Source organism: Salvia hispanica, chromosome 5 (assembly GCF_029641045.1).
Source record: "Salvia hispanica isolate PSC_SH4W2 chromosome 5, Shi_PSC_v1, whole genome shotgun sequence".
NCBI lineage: Eukaryota > Viridiplantae > Streptophyta > Magnoliopsida > Lamiales > Lamiaceae > Salvia > Salvia hispanica.
Genome location: NC_142696.1, coordinates 18,479,233 through 18,491,933, shown reverse-complemented (window position 1 = coordinate 18,491,933; position 12,701 = coordinate 18,479,233). Strand labels below are relative to the sequence as shown.

General features: G+C 31.4%; 1 long non-coding RNA gene across 5 annotated transcripts; it reads right to left on the bottom strand.

Annotated features, from left to right (window-relative positions):
* Nucleotides 1–6,286: 6,286 nt before the first annotated feature.
* On the bottom strand, nucleotides 6,287–10,838 carry LOC125188324 (uncharacterized). Of its 5 annotated transcripts, none has more exons than XR_016130370.1 (3): nucleotides 10,466–10,811; nucleotides 6,970–10,390; nucleotides 6,287–6,886 (listed from the first exon to the last, which is right to left on the bottom strand). It is a non-coding gene; the product is annotated as an uncharacterized LOC125188324 (long non-coding RNA). The 5 variants fall into 5 exon arrangements; XR_016130371.1 differs by having other exon boundaries at nucleotides 6,970–8,845; nucleotides 10,466–10,808; XR_016130372.1 differs by having other exon boundaries at nucleotides 6,287–6,526; nucleotides 6,722–6,886; nucleotides 6,970–10,785.
* Between the last annotated feature and the right edge of the window lie 1,863 nt (nucleotides 10,839–12,701).

Here is a 12,701-nt window from a genome sequence, read left to right as displayed (position 1 = left end):
CCGCATTAAAATACACACACACTTCATCGTCCTAATATTTGCAATAAAGAAGTCTAGACAAGAGAGGTTACTTTGGCAACGTCATGTTTCGACTAATCTATTTTGAATATTAGTAAATATTACGAGGTTCCTCGCACAACATCCACATCAAGTCTTTTGACAGTAATGTGAACTTGTAAGTGGCTACCTACTTACACTATTTATCACCAAAGGTATGTGTGTATCTCGTGCCAAATATTAATCTTCCTTTGGGCCGACTAATATTTGCATTATGCACCAAAAAATTTGAATTTATAATCTTAAAACTAAATACAAACGCTTGCAAGCAAGTCGTTTATAACTTTCCGGAACACAGTGGCTAGCCAACGAATCACTAGATTCGCATACGTCGCGAACTCAGCAAGTCGCTGAATCCTGACAGCCAGTCCAATAACTCCCCAGCAAATCGCAAATTGCTGACTTCTTATGAGATTCCATATAATTTTTCCAAATCTGATTTTAATTAAAATTGACAAAATCCAAATTTTTATGTTCCCCAAGATCGTAACCAACGAACATAAACATATCCAAAAGCAACATCAAAAAAATAACCAAACTAATCCACGAAACACAAACTTTAAACATTATGGATTCAAGTAACAAGCAAGAACAAAACTTAATCACCGAACAAGAACATACAAATTACACAGATATTCATATAATCTGAATTAACCAAAATACAATCATAAATTGCATGTTCTCAATTCTGATACACAATTCATCAAAATAATCCATGCATATACATGCCTTGAATATAATACCATTCCTAAACCATATAAAAACATTCAAAAAAAAAAAATCTGATATGCGTGCATAAACATAGGTTTCGAAAAACTCTTCGAAAACCAACCCCAATTCTTAATCAAAATATTTCATATTTTACAGCCATGAATTCTCAAGTGTGATTCCACCCAAAAGCAAACTTGATTAAATTCTTCAATCAACTCAAATGGAAAGAATTCACAATTCCATCAATCACAAGATATTTCACGACATGTAGTACATATAAAAAGTTCACAGAATCCATCCATAATCAATTCCAGTATAATAAGCGTGCATAATCAAACCTTGAATTAAAAAAAAAGTAAAATTCCATATGTACCACAACCTAATTAGACGCCGCAAAGGTATACTTAATTAGAAAACAAAAGATTTCTCACAATATTTGTTGTTGTCCAGTTCGTCCAATACCATATGTGGAATTACTTGGATTCATAAATTAATCTTGCAACAAAACATTCATCCAAATCCATAAAATATAAAAACTTAATTTTATGGATTCAACCGAATCAAGCAGGAACAAAATCCCTAATTCTCCTTTTCCAATTCTCAGAGAATCATTAATAGAGTGACTCTAATACCACTTGTTGAAATAATTGAATGAACAATTACATAAAGCTCTCTATGATGATTAACCGAGAACGATGGAGAAAAAGCATAAACTGTAGAGCAGAAACGTACCTTGATCCATGACGAATTGGACGATGGAATTGCTTTGCAGCGGCTATGGATCTTCCAAACGATCAGAGACATTCGTCGCAATAGTCTGCCGAGAGAATACAGAGATATCGAATGTTCTTCTGACGTCTGGGACCATAACCCTAGTTTATATTTATATAAAATATAAACCCCTTTATTTTCTATTCGATCCCTCATCAAATAGAAAATCTCATATGGTATCTACACTTATTTCCATAACAAAATAAATACACTTTAGTCCAAACTTTAATCTTTATTGGATCACTTTAATTGGGGAACTGAAAAATAGCCATACACATTAAATTAGTCACGTGGAAGCCCAAAAATTCTAACAGCTGAAACTATAATAGTGCATAGCATTATCGCGGCCATAGGTAAGCACCGTGAAGCATAAACCTCTGCCCTCCATATGCTGTTCAATCAAAACCAACACAAAATATTTCTATGAATTAGTAGTAAATTTCCATTTCCCGGGTTCAGGCCCTGGCTCATGGATCGGTTTTGGATGATCGCGGGTTCAAGCCCTGGCCCGTGGATTGGTTTTGGATGATCATGCTATATTGATGATCTGATATACTCACACTCTATTTATGGAGTAGAAAATTGTTAAAACGCATGTGTAACTAAGAAAAGGACATAGACAATTTGGCTTTTCCTAAATTGGCTTCATATTGGAACTTTTCAATTTTCTATATTTGTTGCATGCTTTGAATTATTATGCCGTCGCAATCATTCACACATAATAGGAGTATATTTTCTTCATTCCATGATTTCATAATGGGATTTCTAATATTTTAAAAATCGGTAAATCCATTATTGTATCATAATTATATTAATATAATAAAATATTAAACTTTAGTGCATGATAAATAAATCAAAACAATATAATCAAACTCATAATTTTCAAATAAATTCTTATAAAATCATAACATGCATTATTTCAAATCTAGAATTCATTTTTATAGTCTATCTCAAAATTCATTTCCAAAATATACCAAATCATCACCATTAATTTCAACAAAATCACATTAAGCATTTGATAAATTACATTAATCAATTCAAATTAGTCAAATAAAAATCATACTATCATATAGTCGATATTTTACATCATTTTCAGGCCTCATCAATACCAGTTTAAATGTTATTTTCAATTTATCATTTTATATTCTAAATCACATCGTATAACTTATTGTGCTGATATCTTTAACAATTAAAGATCAATAATCCATAACTATACACTATATTTTCAATCATACTTTTCTTTATAGTTAAAAAAACATTTCAACTTCTAAATGACCAAAATATGCTTATCAAGATCACGTAGTATTGTGATCTAACAATTCAATTATTAATACACATATATATATATCAACCCTATAAGTGCCGAGTTATAGTTAAACTAGTTTTCCACCCGCGCGATGCGCGGTTCCATGTATATATAAGTATTTTTAACTGAAAAAAGTTCTTCAATTCCATATAAAGTAGGTGGAGAATAAAATAAGAGATAGATTTACTAAAGAGGAAAATGACTCATTTATAGTGGGACATCTCGCCTAAAAAGAGAATATGATTCGCTTATCTTAAGACGAATGGAGTATGTTACTTTGAAACACATTAATTATAAGGGCCTCATAGTAGGAATACATCGTTGAAAGTAAGACGATTTAATGGTCTTTTTCACCAAGATATTGCATTCTGTATTCAATTTATATCAAACTTTATGCTTAAAATGCACCAATTTATACACCTCTTAAATTTTATAGAGTTAAATATATGAAAACGGATTTATAACTATTAATGATTAGCGGACAACTATATATTATCGCAACAAATACATATTAAGCCTAGCCCATTATAAAAAACTTAGTATATACACCAAAATATATGGTAAAAGTGGCGATGTTGAGCAAGCGGTTGTCGCTTTCACCTTACACAGCACGGGCTTGGCCTCTTCCGGTCGACCACATTAATTGTCTCTGCCTCACGCTCGATCTCACTGCGACATACTTCTCCGGCTGCCATCTCTATCTCCATCTCGCCCTCGATTGTTGCATGGTCTCGCTAACACAACTGATCGATTGCTACGTGGCCTCTCTATTCTTAAGAGCCTTTGAAATTACATTTTTGTTCGAATTTGTTGTGTGGGAGAATGCTTAAAGATTTTGGCTCTTTCTTGGAGGATTAGCTATTTTTTTCCACGACAGGTAATACACATTAGATACAAGTCTTTCTTTCAACCCCACTTACAATGCGTGAGAAAAGAAAATTGTGGCTTTATAGATGGAATGCACACTCTATCTCTGATTTTCTTTTCAGAGCACATGGCTCAAGAATGAGATGATCTTACATCTAATTGCCTGATTCAAATTTCACAATTAGAGATGCAGAGAAGCTCTTTCTCTAAATTATTGGATGCCAAATCTATCTCTATTTTTTTTATTTGTGTATTTGATCACTCTTTGCATCTATAACACACTTTGCATCACTTTCTATAAATTGATTTGCAGCTTTATATACTCCATTGGTTGACATCCATTTATCATCATCATTCATATTTTTTTATGAGCTATATATAAATGTAGTTTCTTTAAAATAATTTTATTGACTAATGGTTTAAGAAATATAAATGCAATTTTGAAAAATAATTAAAAAAATCATTATAAGTTTCTTGCTAATCTATAATCTATAATTTATAATATATCTATATGTGATCTATAATTATAATCTATAATCTATCAACATATAAAGCAACAGTTATTTTCGGAGAAAGTTTTGGGAGGAAATCAAAAAGACTTTCCGCCAATTTGCAAAAAAGAATTGTATGATTTTTTTCAATTGTATTTTCAAAACTGCATTTATATTTCTTAAAACCATTAATATGAAGTATGTAGAATTGAAAATTATGCAAAAATGTATTGAACCATGTGTTTTAATCCTTAAAACCATTAATATGAAGTATGTAGAATTGAAAATTATGCAAAAATGTATTGAACCATGTGTTTTAATCCTTTTTATGTCATTAACCAATGGTTTATTTCTATCTCACATGTTAAAAAATCTATAAAGATTGGCTCAATGTATACATTTGCCTTTTATTTAGGTTTGTGCAAAACTTCTTAAAGAAGCTATATAATTAATGTAACTTTTGGACTTTTTTATTATCTTTGATTGATTGTAAATCATTCAATCAATCAAGCTTTTATTTCGTATAATGAACAATTTACTTTTTGCATCATATATGTATAAGAAAATCCTAAAGAATGATTATAATATTTTAAGATATGATTTATGTTCATCCAACTCAACTATACCTTTTTTATGATTTATTAGTGACTATTCAACCACACCATTATATATTTATTTTTTTTATTTTCTTATAATAATATTATTACATGAAATATTTATCATTGAATTGATAAAAAAAAAGTACCATAAATAATAAACTAAAAATTATAAAATAAATAATAAACAACATAATAATTGAAATGCGAAGTTGAAAATACATTATTGGTCCTCAAAACATGCTATGAAAATTAGTAATAGTAATTGTGAACAACAAATAAAACTACAACCAAAGAAGAAGGATTATATGGGGAGAATAGAGGAGTATTTTTTTTAATAAAAAAAATATAGCAAATGCGGTCTCTATTTATAGAGGATGAAAAATTATGAATTTTGGTATAATTTTTATTACTGTTTAATATAATAAATAAAAGATAAATGAAAATTTTAAAAAGTATTTATCAAGAGATTGTGCCATTTGTTATATTGATTTATTGATTGATTATTGGTTTATGGAGTAGCATCTTGTTAATCACATCAATAACACATCTCCATATTTTGTATGTGTATTGTTCAATAACAACCTATCATGTCATGCATCTTAAATTAAATTTTTATAATACATGCTAAAAGATTTATACAATTTACTCAAAAAAATTCCTAAAACTGAGTAGGAAAACAAAAATTCTCACAACTTTGACTTTTATATATGTATATATATAGATAGATGTATAGATTACATCAGCTCTTGATTCATCATTCTGGGATTTCAGAATAAAAAGCACATATATTATTCTGAGAATGGGGAGTATATGCTTAAATTTTCATGTACTGAATGATTTATGGTAAATTGATATACAGTGCATGCTAATATTTTAGAACTATATATTTTATTCTGAAGTACTTATGCAACAAATTCATGATTACTAATGCAATCACATCATTGAGTAACTTTTGGGAAAATAAATATGATATGATTGCATGCATCATGCAAAATCTAAATTTGTATTGATCGATAAATGCAAACATATTAAATTTGAGACTATAAAATTTATTAATGAGTAACAACAAATGCAAAGTAAGTTTTCAATACACATGCTTATAAATTCAAATTAATAAACATTAAATAAAACCAAATTTATGAATATTAAAATAAATATATCCGAATTTATGAATAGAAATTTTGACAATAGAAAATGTGACTCACTTGTGTTATTTACTAAAATAATTTTTTTTTCCCAAAAACTTGTCAATCAGCATTTAATGCATTTGGGGATTGATAAATAATTACACTTTGCAAAAACATCATTCACTAATTAATGTTCCTGCTCTCAAATCAAATCATCTTTCAATAAAGCTAAATAAATATTCCATTCCATATAGTATAATTTATTTTATCAATGAAAAGTTGAAAAATCAGTCAATAAGTAATTAATGCAATTGATGGCACAAAACACTTAATTTTCTTCTCAATCTACTCAATATATAAATCTCAACGCGGGTAAGTGGATATAATATGATTAGTTCATTCAGTTGTGATATATATACAAATTCTAAAATAGAATTTAATAGCAGGCTAGCAGCAGATTTTGCTACTCATTGAATAAATCATAATTTTCTTCTACAGACTGCTGGCTTAAAGACAACTGTGTAAATGATGCTCTTCTTTTCGATCATGTAAATGATGCCAAGAAGCTTTCTGTGAGAACAAACTACCTGGAAAACTCTGAAGAATATAAATTGTTAATATAAGATATAATATCATTTTTATACTGTAGGTAGGATGAAATATGTAAGTGGAGTAATAGATAGGAAAAAAAAAGTAAAAGCATGACAATAAATAAATTAACTAATAATAGAATAATCAAACAAAATATAAAACCGAAGAAATTTAGATAATATGAGATTTAAGTAAACAAACCAGTTCATATTGCTTTTCCTGTCATTCGTATCATTTAACCTACAATACCTGCAAAAGCATAAAAATGATTAGTTTTATAAATCGGAAGCAAAAGTAGATAGTAGAAGATTCATGATTGCAAAACCAGTTTACAGAGCTTTTCATTTCTCATGGCGATCAATTCCACTGCAAAATAATCAAACATAAATACGATCAGTAGATCAACCATAAACAAAAAGATATTTAGAGATAAGAAAGATGACGCTAACCTCTTTAGGTGATGAATTCACCTGCAATATATGCCCAAAAAAGTACAGTAGATCAACAATAGAAATAAAGATGGTTTAGAGAGAAGAAAATTAACGCTAACCTCTTATGCCGATAAATTCACTTGCAATATTTACAAAAATATAATCGTTCAATAGCTCAATAATAAAAAGAAAGAAGATTTAGAGAGAAGGAAATAATCGGTAGAAAAAAGATGAAAGAAAAAAAAATGATTGTGTATGAATCTATGTCTATGCAAGTGGTTTATATATAGAAAAACATGGGGGGTTATTTTCAACTTTTTTTTATCTCAAAAAATGGTTTTGGCTCTCAAAAACCTTGCATTAGAGAGGATCCCAATTTGAGAATTCCCACCAAAGCTCAACATGAGAGAGTTTCTTTATGTAAGAACGATTTGATTGATTGTTAGTATAGAGGCTAATCAACTTTGCTTTTTTTTAGAGTTCATGCCATTAGCTGCTGGATTCAGCAGGTAAAAGAAACAATTCTTAGAGGTTATTTATTAACCTTTGGTTTGAAGCATGTAATTTTTAAAATAAATAAATTAAAATAGATAAATCTCTTCAGCCAGTTTGGCGGAAACTCTTGTTGTTTCCCACAAAAAAATCCTTGCTTTTATGGTAGTAAAGATATAGATATAGATATAGATATAGATATAGATTGTATTGATTATATTCCATAATTATTCATAGTAAACAACAAAGAAGACAAAAAAATTATACTACCAAATAAGAAGGATTATATGAGAAGAAAAAAAAGATTTTTTTTATTTTATCAAAACTATAACAAATGTGGTCTCTATTTATAGATGATGAAATATTATGAATTTTAGTATAACTTTTATAATTTTTTAATATAATATAGAGAAGATATATAAATTTTAAAAAAATATTTATCAACCAATGAGATTGTGTCATTTATTACATTGATTTATTCATTGATCATTGATTTTATGAAGTAACATTTTATTACTCAATGTCAATCACACCCTTCACATGCATCTATCATATCATACGTCTTATAATAAATTTCTATAATATATACTAAAAGACTTATATAATATAGTCAAAAAAATTTTCATGAAACTGAGTGGGAAAATGGATTGTTTGGTATTTCGCTTTTATGTATGTATAGATAGGGAATTATTATAAAGAAATGACAAAATAAATTAAAACAAATAAATAAAAGTCATAAGTTGCAATATAAAATACAAATAATCTTGGAATAATTTAAATTTTGGGAATTAGAGAACATTTCATTCTCATCATCCATGGTGAATAAATTCTTTAAAAAAAAGAGAAATTATAATATAGAAAAAAGATTATACGTAGAGAAAACTAGATATATTTTTTTAATAAAACTATAGCAAATGTGATCTCAATTTGTAGAGGATGAAAAAATATGAATTTTGGTCAATAAAAGATATTTGAATAATAAATAAAATATTTATTGACTAATGAGATTATAACAAATGGCATAATCCCATTGGTCAATAAAAAAAATTGAGAGAGAGACCACTTGATCTTGCTTTACCCAATGGACAAAAAGAGTGTGATTTGACGAATTGACATCTTTTATTCTCTATATCAAATCAGTCATATATTAATCGTGTATATTATATGCTAATACAATTTTATAATATAGTTATCAATATTTTATGAAAGTGGGCGGGAAAATTTCCTTGCCATGTACTCTGGCTTTATATATTTATATAGATATATACTCAACAATTTCCATTTTTTCTTTTAACTACAGAAATTGTACTATACGATAAAAGGGTTATTACCTTAATTGAAGCTTTATAGTACTTAGATTTCTTTCTGTCGGAAGATATCCCTCAATGAAGAAATAATTTGTCTGGTGTACAAGTAAAACAAGTGGCCGAGAGTTCTTATCAAATGGGGGAGAAGGTTTTATATATTTTCAAATTCTCTAGAACTATTTTGTACGTATAAATTTATGTACCAAAGTCTTATTTCTAGATGAAGGGATTTTCTAGATAAAGGAATTTAATCGACTAGATTGACGTGAGATTCGTTGAAGAGAAAATTGGGCATTCATCTACGAGTACTTGAAATATCACCAAAGTACTAAAATAAAAACACCACAATTTAATCAATGTTCTAAATTAAATATTTGGGTCTAGCATTTTATTTATTATTCCTCTAGCCCAATTATCCTTAGAGCATCTCCATCCGTGCTCTTAAATAAGAGCACGGAGGTGGACCCGGACCCACTTTTACTCCTTGTCCTTAGGTAAGAGCACAACAACCACATCCGTGCTCTTCCGCAAGGACAAGCTCAAGGGTCTCCATTATTCAATTTAAATACTTCAATTACTAAAAACATTTCTACAATATAAAAATATATTAAAATATAAAAATTACATAATTAAATCCTAAAAAATAAAAATTACATAATTAAAATCTTAAAAAATAAAAATACATAATCAAAATGTGAATTTTGGGGGAAAAAATTGAAAAATAAATTAAAAGTGTGTAGAAAACGGATATAATTTATTGAGAAGTGGAAAAATATATTTTTTTATTTAAAAATTAATTTTTAAATTAAATTCGAATTTTTTAAAAAAATTACAAAAAAAAACTAAATTGTCGTTGGCCAATCGCGTGCCGCCACGTAAGACTGCTCAGCGGCACAGACGTGCTCTTATTTAAGAGCAGCGCCGTGCCGCTGGCATAGACGGACGAGCTGCAGCGGCGGGCGGACGTGTCCTTGCCAGCGGCACGGACGGACGAGCATGCCGCTTCGGATGCTCTTATTTATCCTTATTCAAACAGGGCTACTTTTATTTTAGCTAATTATTCCCAAACCCTATAAAAAAAACTTTTATTATAGCTAATTATTCCCAAATTCTATAAAAAATGCAAATCATTGGTCTATACTGATTCCTACTCCTAATTTCATTCTACACGGTTTTTTGGGTTTTTTCCCATATCTCCACCACCCTTAAAAATCTCCAACCAAAAATCCTTTATTCTTCTTCTTATATATTCCTCCACAACGCAACTTCATCATTCTTTCAACCAGCCGTTATCTTCTTCCTCCCACCAAAAGGTATATTCTTCTTCTCAATTTCATGAACATAAAAATCTCAATTCGTTGCTTCTATAGCATAATTTCTTGAGAGAGTTGTGATTTTTTCAATAACTTCTGCTTGTGCAAATTTTCTTCCTCCCAAAGTTATTTTCTTTTCATCAATTCCATGACATACTTTCATAAATTCATTAGTTCACTGGCGGAATCGGTAACATAATTAATTTTTGAAATTCTTGAAAACTTGTTGAATGCTACATTCTTATTAAATTCTCGATCTTTACTGCCATTGCAAGCGAGCAACTCTGCCTTTCATCTCTTTTCAATCTTAATTCTTGATATATAATACTGGAAATCCAATAATTAGAAATCATATGAAAGCTTGGGTAAAAATAGAATGGGGAAAAGGGGGATGAAACTTACCGGTTGCGAGAGACGGCGCTGCCGACGGAGGAGCTGACCGCCTGGAGCGGCGGTGGACAACGGTGGGCAGAGGCAACCCTGTGACGGTGGTGACGCGCGAGCTATCTGCCATAGTTTTGGCGGTGAAATAGGAGAGGAGTGAGAGTTGCGATTGATTCTGAATTTAATTTTAGAATAGGAGAATAGAATACAGAGGAGAGGAAGAGACGAGAATTGGAGAGTGAGCTTTGTGTTTCGGATCTGTAAATGGTAGAAGAATGGCGTGAGAGAGAAACCGTGAGATGGGCGACAGAGAGTGTGTGAAATACGATAATGGTACGGTTTAAATAAGTGAACCATTTTAATTGTTCGCAATGTGTTGGATAGGGAGTACATGTCTAGTGATCCCTCTGTTCCGGCAAGTCTTTTTGCATGTTATTTTGCTAATACGATAACAAATACTCCCCCCGTCCCGGATAATTCGGGTCATTTTGACTGGACACGAGTTTTAAGAATTGTAATGAAAAGTGGGTTGAAAAAGTTAGTGAAATGTGGGTCCTACCTTTATATATTAATTTTATAATAAAATGTGAGTAGGAATAAGTTAGTGGAATATGAGATCCTCTACCAAAAATGGTAAAAGTGAAATGGGACAAATTATGTGGAACAAACCGAAATGGAAAATTGGGACGAATTATCCGGGACGGAGGGAGTTGTTAAAATGGAGAGAAAGTAAAGTAAGAGACAAAAGAATATAGAAGAAAGTCATATTTACATTATTCGCTTACTTACATTAGTTTCTCTCTACTTTAACTATTTATTATCATGTTTCTCCATTCGAACTCTAGTTTCTCTAGATTGATCGACGAGGCTCGTTCCCTCGCGACTTTCTTCTATCTTCCAGCTTGATGTGGTTAAACCCTTACCATAGCACGAACTCTATGTGTGAACGTGAAATGATTTGAAAGTATGATAGACTTGTTGATATCCAACTTAGATGTAGATAACAACTTCACTACCGCTTCCCTGAGCGGTAAAATGAACGGGAATAACGAACTATGAAAGTCAGTGGGTCACGAGTTAGGGGAACGACACGTTTGCGCATACATACTTTCTTTTATTTTTATACCCATCTCAAATTGATGTTCTAGGCATTTTTTTTTCTTTCGAATAAATGGCGCGTAGGATTCAAACCGCACAATGGGTGACCGACTGAGTCTTAGGGCGCAACAAGTACTTAATGCATATCGGATTTATTGAAAGAAAGACCACATGCCATTGATAGAGTTCATTGTGCACTTAGACACCCTTTGGAATAATGCTCACGAGTTTGGGGTGACAGAGTATTGAGGGTATAGACAAGCTGGTTGAGCTACTCCCCGACAGTTGGAAGGAATGGGTCACGAAGATGGCAGAACATTACACTTGGTATCCGTACGCGACCGATAACATAGAGGGTGATATGGAAAGCTTCTGAAAAAGACAATGTATTGCGCCGTAGTTGACTCTCGTAACGAACTACCCCCACAACATGCTGAAGATGAAGATGAATTTGAGGATAAACAAGTAATCAAGCATGAGGCTGTAGCGAGGAACTGAGATGAAAGAGGATTGTGGATGCTCCCAGGTTACAAGGATGACTATGAAGAGGAACCCGAGGAAGACCTTTGAGGGAATCCCAAAGGAGTTCCCGATGAGGATCCATAGGAATGACCCATGGAAGAAGACGATTGAGTTGTGGCGTTAAATTCTTTAAGTAGTTTGATGTTTCCCTTTTGTTTATTGAACATAGTAGTAACCTTCTTTTATCTCCTGAGTTTTTTGACGCATAGAGGAACCCTGCGGGCCCTATGGATGGAAGGGAAGAGAACCCACCTCCACCCCCTCCAGAGCGACAAGTGGAAGAACTATTTATGAAGCAAAATCCCTCAGTCTTCGTTGGAATGGGAAACCCAGCTAAGGCCGAGACATGGATACGCGGTATGGAGCGTATCTTTAACTTTCTAAGATGCACGGACCAAGAACGCATGTTTTGTGTAATTTTCCAATTGACTGGATCGGTTGATATCTGGTGGGAAACGCGGAGGCTTGCCATGACTCCTGAACAGTTGCAGGATTGATTTGGGAGGATTTCAAAACTGCAGTAAATAACCAGTACTTCCCAAAAAGCTGTCGGAAGGAGAAGGAGATGGAGTTCTACCACTTGGAGCAAGGCAAAATGACAGTGATCGAATAAATAGGGTGTTTTGCGATTTGG